This window comes from Patella vulgata, chromosome 5, assembly GCF_932274485.2.
Source record: "Patella vulgata chromosome 5, xgPatVulg1.2, whole genome shotgun sequence".
Lineage (NCBI taxonomy): Eukaryota > Metazoa > Mollusca > Gastropoda > Patellidae > Patella > Patella vulgata.
This window is the reverse complement of record NC_065883.2, coordinates 71,166,866-71,172,403: the sequence shown is the minus strand read 5'-3', so window position 1 is coordinate 71,172,403 and position 5,538 is coordinate 71,166,866. Positions and strand designations below refer to the sequence as shown.

The 5,538-nt window shown below is 39.3% G+C and overlaps 1 long non-coding RNA gene across 1 annotated transcript; it reads left to right on the top strand.

The window, feature by feature from the left end:
• The first annotated feature begins 365 nt into the window (after positions 1-365).
• LOC126820639 (uncharacterized) lies at positions 366-4,314 on the top strand. The gene is made up of 2 exons (XR_007680042.1): positions 366-482; positions 1,148-4,314. It is a non-coding gene; the product is annotated as an uncharacterized LOC126820639 (long non-coding RNA).
• Positions 4,315-5,538: the final 1,224 nt, after the last annotated feature.

Sequence of the window (5,538 nt, the reverse complement as noted above, 5' to 3'; positions counted from 1 at the left end):
ATAATCAACCACATAAAAAAACAAACTCCCGGTTACGCATGAGCAATATTGACAACGGTCCCAGACCCTCCTCCGTACGTTGAAGACTAGGAGGTTCTGAGTGACCGAGACAAATAGCTACCATATCATTTGTCTTTGTACGCATATCCGCCACATAAGGAGACAAGAGACATATTATGTCTATTTTGAGTTGAAACCACGCGGAGGCCTCCCTTCCGATTCAACCACATATATTCTTGGTTCATTTTTGTTTTAGCACATTTACATATTTCTATTATTTCAGGTATGGGATTACGGTTGAAAGAGTGGAATGATGAACATGATATTATACAAGGACACGGTTGAAAGAGTGGAATGATGAACATGATATTATACAAGGACACGGTTGAAAGAGTGGAATGATGAACATAGATATTATACAAGGACACGGTTGAAAGAGTGGAATGACTAAACTAGACAACAATTACTATGTAAAGGGCACGGTGTGTATTTATTCTTATACATATATGCACAAGGCCCTTGCGTCTTATTATTTAGTGTAGCTGTTCTAAATGCCCCGTTTCATTTATCGTCAGGGAATAAACTTTAATTGAGTCCAGGTACATAGAACGATTACATCAATCATTTGCCTGTCTAGCAGTTACCATCGTAACACATTACAGTGGATTCTAAGACCTTGATTAACTTTTACATCGTGGCTCAGTATATCTTCTTCATATTGCCCTTCATCAGTCTGGTTTTACCAGGAAACATCTCATCGCGGAATTGGGCATTACAACGATGTCTAAACTGAGTAGCATCAAGGTGGTATGAGGTGGGGGTCAAGTAATCTCTCCAAACTGCACACTGGATATCAAACTACGCCTCATTCTGTCAGATCACAGAAAACCCTTTCCCTTAAGTCATACACTAAGCCGGCATAGTTTGTTTGGCGTCACTGCACTCAAGATATTTGCGTGGGATTTATGTCACATGCGATTCAAGTGGCTTGCAAGGCTGCTTAAATTACCCAAGCTATTTAAGTAATCTATCAACAGCAGCATTTATTAAATTGTGGTTAACCGTTCAGTGAATGTTTTGTTTTACGGATTCAGATTATTTCAATCTTGTCGGGAGGTGGAATATCCAAAATGTCTTAACATTCCAGATTGTCGGATCAGGTAAACAGCAGCGACCTTTCTTCCTGATTTGTCCGTTACCAACTCTTCATAGAACTTGAATACATGTGAGGTAATGTACATTTCACACACCTGTCGGAGTACATCCATCTGCACCGGCCACCCCTTCCACAAGAGCAATTAAGCGAATGACAGAATTACAAATATCCACACAGAGCCTCGTCTAAGGATTTGGTCGTGCGCGGCAATGTCGGGCGAATCCCGACCCGCGAGCACCGTAGGTGCAAGCCGCGCGAACACCGCAAGTGAGAGCCCGCGCGGGGGATCTGGGGGGCCCTGCCCCAGAAAATTTTGAAAATTGACTCCCTCAGACTCGATTTCTGAGCACTTAAAATAGTTTCGGAGATTTGATACACTATTAGTTTTGGCATCTTGTTGAACCATGGATTGATTAATACCCTGTAAAATCGAGATCAAAACACTGCTGCGTCTGACCCGCAGACAGAAATATACCCATAAAACAATCAGAAAAACGGTTTTGTAAACCTTAGCACCATGATATAGTATTGGCACATGGGAAAAACCTTGTCAGCGATTTTCAAAATGTATGTATGTTGCCGCCCAGTCTTCAACTTTTGGGCTCAGTTGGCGGCACAGATTGGCCAGTGCGCGGCGGCGGCGCCGCCTTGTCACCATGTTAAAGGAGGCTTTGTATCCACATTTTTTTAATGTCTACGATTCTATTTCCCTGGGTAGTATATTAATCCAAGAATTCTCATCTTAATTTAATTTTTCAGGTCTAGATTTCAAATCTTGATGACTCCAAGGACCGGCTTGAGTCGAAAGACGGTGGCATATAAATGTCATCCCTAATTTCTGTGACACCTTTTGAAATTAAGGGCATATCTTATTTTGTTTGGGTTTTAACTGAAGACCCCAATCGTGCGTTATAGTGGTGATTGAAAAAAAAACATTCTTCCGTATACTGTGAACTCTCGTGTGGAAGATAACATGTTTCGTTCTGTTATCTTGTGTTTATGTTTATAATAAGATAGGATGGGGAGGGGGAGAAAGGTTTGCACATGCGCGTTGCACCTAAGTCTATCTTTGAGTCAAGTGGTGTGGTTTTGATTCATCGGTTGTACGTAAAAAGGAGTAGGGTCGCCTGTTCAGCCTCGTGGGTTTTCTCCGGTTGAACTAAAATTGAACCATATATAGTCTTGCGAATCACAAATTTTTAATCTATTTGATCACGTTTTGTCATTTAAAACTGCTGCATCAACAGATCAAAACGGCCGACGAAAGTGTTCAAAATATAATATTACACCGAAATTACTAACGTATTCTCTTGTTCGATTTATATTGCATTTATATTATCTTTTTTACAGAATGCATTTATGGTAAAAAAAATCTTTCATCAAGAGTCATGTGCTTTTATCACTGACAAGGGGGAACCACGCCGGAAATTCTGGATGAACTTTCTCGGCCTGTTTCTGAGATCCTAATACTCATAGGTATGCCACACGGTTCAATGACCATGTGGGTCGTGATTTGATTTTGATTCAGTCACAATGCGAGTTGACTACATCGTTTGCTCGTACTGCTCAATAGTCACAAACACTGTACGACCTATTAGGTAGAACTTAATAGCCATTAAAAACCCACCCTTTTATTAAAGGATTGCACTATCCAGGTATAATACGAAAGTTTAAAACAACCTTGCCAAAGCCGTTTCGTGTGTTCTCCGTAATTGAACCATTAAGACGCAGGGCTCGGTTTTTGTGCTTACCTCTTAATATAGATACATCTCTGAATCACCTCACAGATGATCTGGTGATAATTTATAACAATTTGTATGTACAAATCAGAATTGTTATTAATTTCCTGAAAGTAAAATGTAAGAAGAATGCATTGTACTTTCGTATCAATTTTATTTGTCAATTAAATTCTTGCTTTCACTTTATATGATCACTGAAAACGTAAATTAATGCTAAACTGTCTTTTGTCAAGAATGTGAGTACTATTAGTATGCTGGTTGGAAATACGATGGTATAGGTTTTGTCGTAAATACCTAGCCAATTTGTTGTTGATATTCCAATGATATTAACATTTATAGATTAATTACGTCACACTTTCTGGTCCCGCGTGGTTCCCTATTTTCAGTGGTGTAGGACGGAGGGCCTGGCAAGGGACAACATATAGTCGTTCGGATGGGGCAAACAACCGAGTCCCCATGTACACAGATCCCTAAATAGTTTGAATTCGATATAAGAGTACACCGCAGGGAAAATTTCCCCTCATAGCACACTGTATGGCACATTGCCGAGTCGGAACAAAACAGTAGGACGTTAAACCTAATTTCATTTTTATGTCACCATAGAGGAAAATGCTGACTGGTTACTTGATGTTGGCTGATAAATCATGACATTACAATAAGCCGTTTAAATTCACTATTAAAAATTATAAAAGAAACATAAGGCTTAGTGTACCTAGCCTTCTATTCCTAAAGGTTTTAAATATCTAACCCCTCATACAAGATATGGGTGGTTTGACGCTTTCGTAATTCGTCACAGAATTTGTATAGCTCAAATAATACATAGATAATGTTTTTTAGTGTTTATTTTGTGTTTTTGAGCGTGACTTGATTATAGTTAGATAAAAGATTGTAGCAAGATTGTCGTTGCGACATTGTTTTCAATTTATAGGCAAGGAATAGAGAAATAAGATGACTTTATATTTCATTAATTAATGTATTTGGCAAATTAATAGTTTCACACATATTCACATATATATTATATATAGTGTGTACTTAAATCAACTTAGGGTATAAATGACATATTGTTATATAAAAAAGAATTATTTAGCCAAAACATGTGTCTATAAAATACCACGAGATATCGCGTGCATGGAAATTTGCCATTGCATCATTTGGCTTAATTTAACCAATCATATCGTTAATTGCACAGGTTCAGGGCCATGATGAAACTTGATTGTGCATGATATCCACAAGTCTTATAAAAGAAATCATAGTAAACTTTTAAGTCAGACTTCCATTACATTCCAGAGAGGTTCCATCTGAGTTCCTAGACAACCGAGAGGCTGGCTAGGGTGGAGAAATGGTTTTAGCTAGTATTGTAATCTGTGATTTTTCTTGTATACATGTATTCGGCTATGCTATATAAAATATAAAAACGAACTGTTGCATTGTTATAACTGAGGAAGACAAGCGTCTTACGAAACCAGTAAGAAGCAAACACACAGCGTGAAGGAGAAGCAAAGGCAGCTAGAGACAAATTCTAGACGATCACACGGCTACAGAAATATGTAGTAAGAAAAGATGCATGGGTAGTAAGAAAAGATGCATGGGTCGTATGTATTATCGCATGGTGCTACATGATGCAGCACATAGTGAAAAGATCGTATCGGTTTTTGGAAGTTCGACAGCAAGAGTAACTAATAATTACTTGTGCTGTGATCTTAAAGCGGGGGGGGGGGTATGTATTACAATAACTCTAGAATTACGGCATCCATTAAACTAACCCTCTCTTGACCCTTCAACTAAGCCGTTCGCAGTTTCAGCTCGTTACTTTAAAAGAACAATTCTGAACTTAGGCTTCTATGGCTTATACTTTAAGATAACCTTGTCGTTAATTCCATGAAATTGATTAAAATATCAATGCTTGTCATTCTTAAGCTAGACTGTCGATAAAGCGCCACAAAAAAAAACAAAAAAAAAACATCCCCAAGCCCACATCCTTGGATATTTAGGACGACACATGTGGTCACAAGGTATGAGGATTGACACTCACTGTGTTATTGGTAATGAACATTAAGGGCGTTGATAGGGGCGGAGCCGGGGCACGCCGCTGAGAGGATTTGTTGGGGGGGGGGGTACCCCAAGAAAATTATCCGTCATTTCCTTGCATCTGTAGCCATTCCAAGAGCTATTTGGCTGATATTTTCGTCTAAGTAAACTTTCGGACATTGTTGAAAAAGAGCCTTACCCGATTCCACAAGATGCTATCATTGATGTCTGTCTATAGTCACACTGTAGGATTAGGGCACCGTCAGCTAAACAACAAGAATTCGTTTGAAAGTGGAAGCATTAATTAGACCAGACTGGTGTGTTTGAGTCGATGGTTTGAGTCATTTGGGATCCCTGCAACGGGTTGGGAACGGACATATTTTGGTCTGAGAAAAGGCATTTTCAGCAGTAAAAAAGGGCACTGTCGAAAATTAGGGGGGGGGGGGGCTTGAGCCCCCCACCCTGGATCCGCCTATGGTTGAATAGTCTAAATCTACATTTTAAAGCTAGCACTCTCATTTTTGCGCTAGACTGTCCATAAAACAACATCCAAATTTTACGATCCTGCTTCGTTGTCCTCCTTCGAGGGAAAGAACCCGCCGCTTTTTCTGTCTA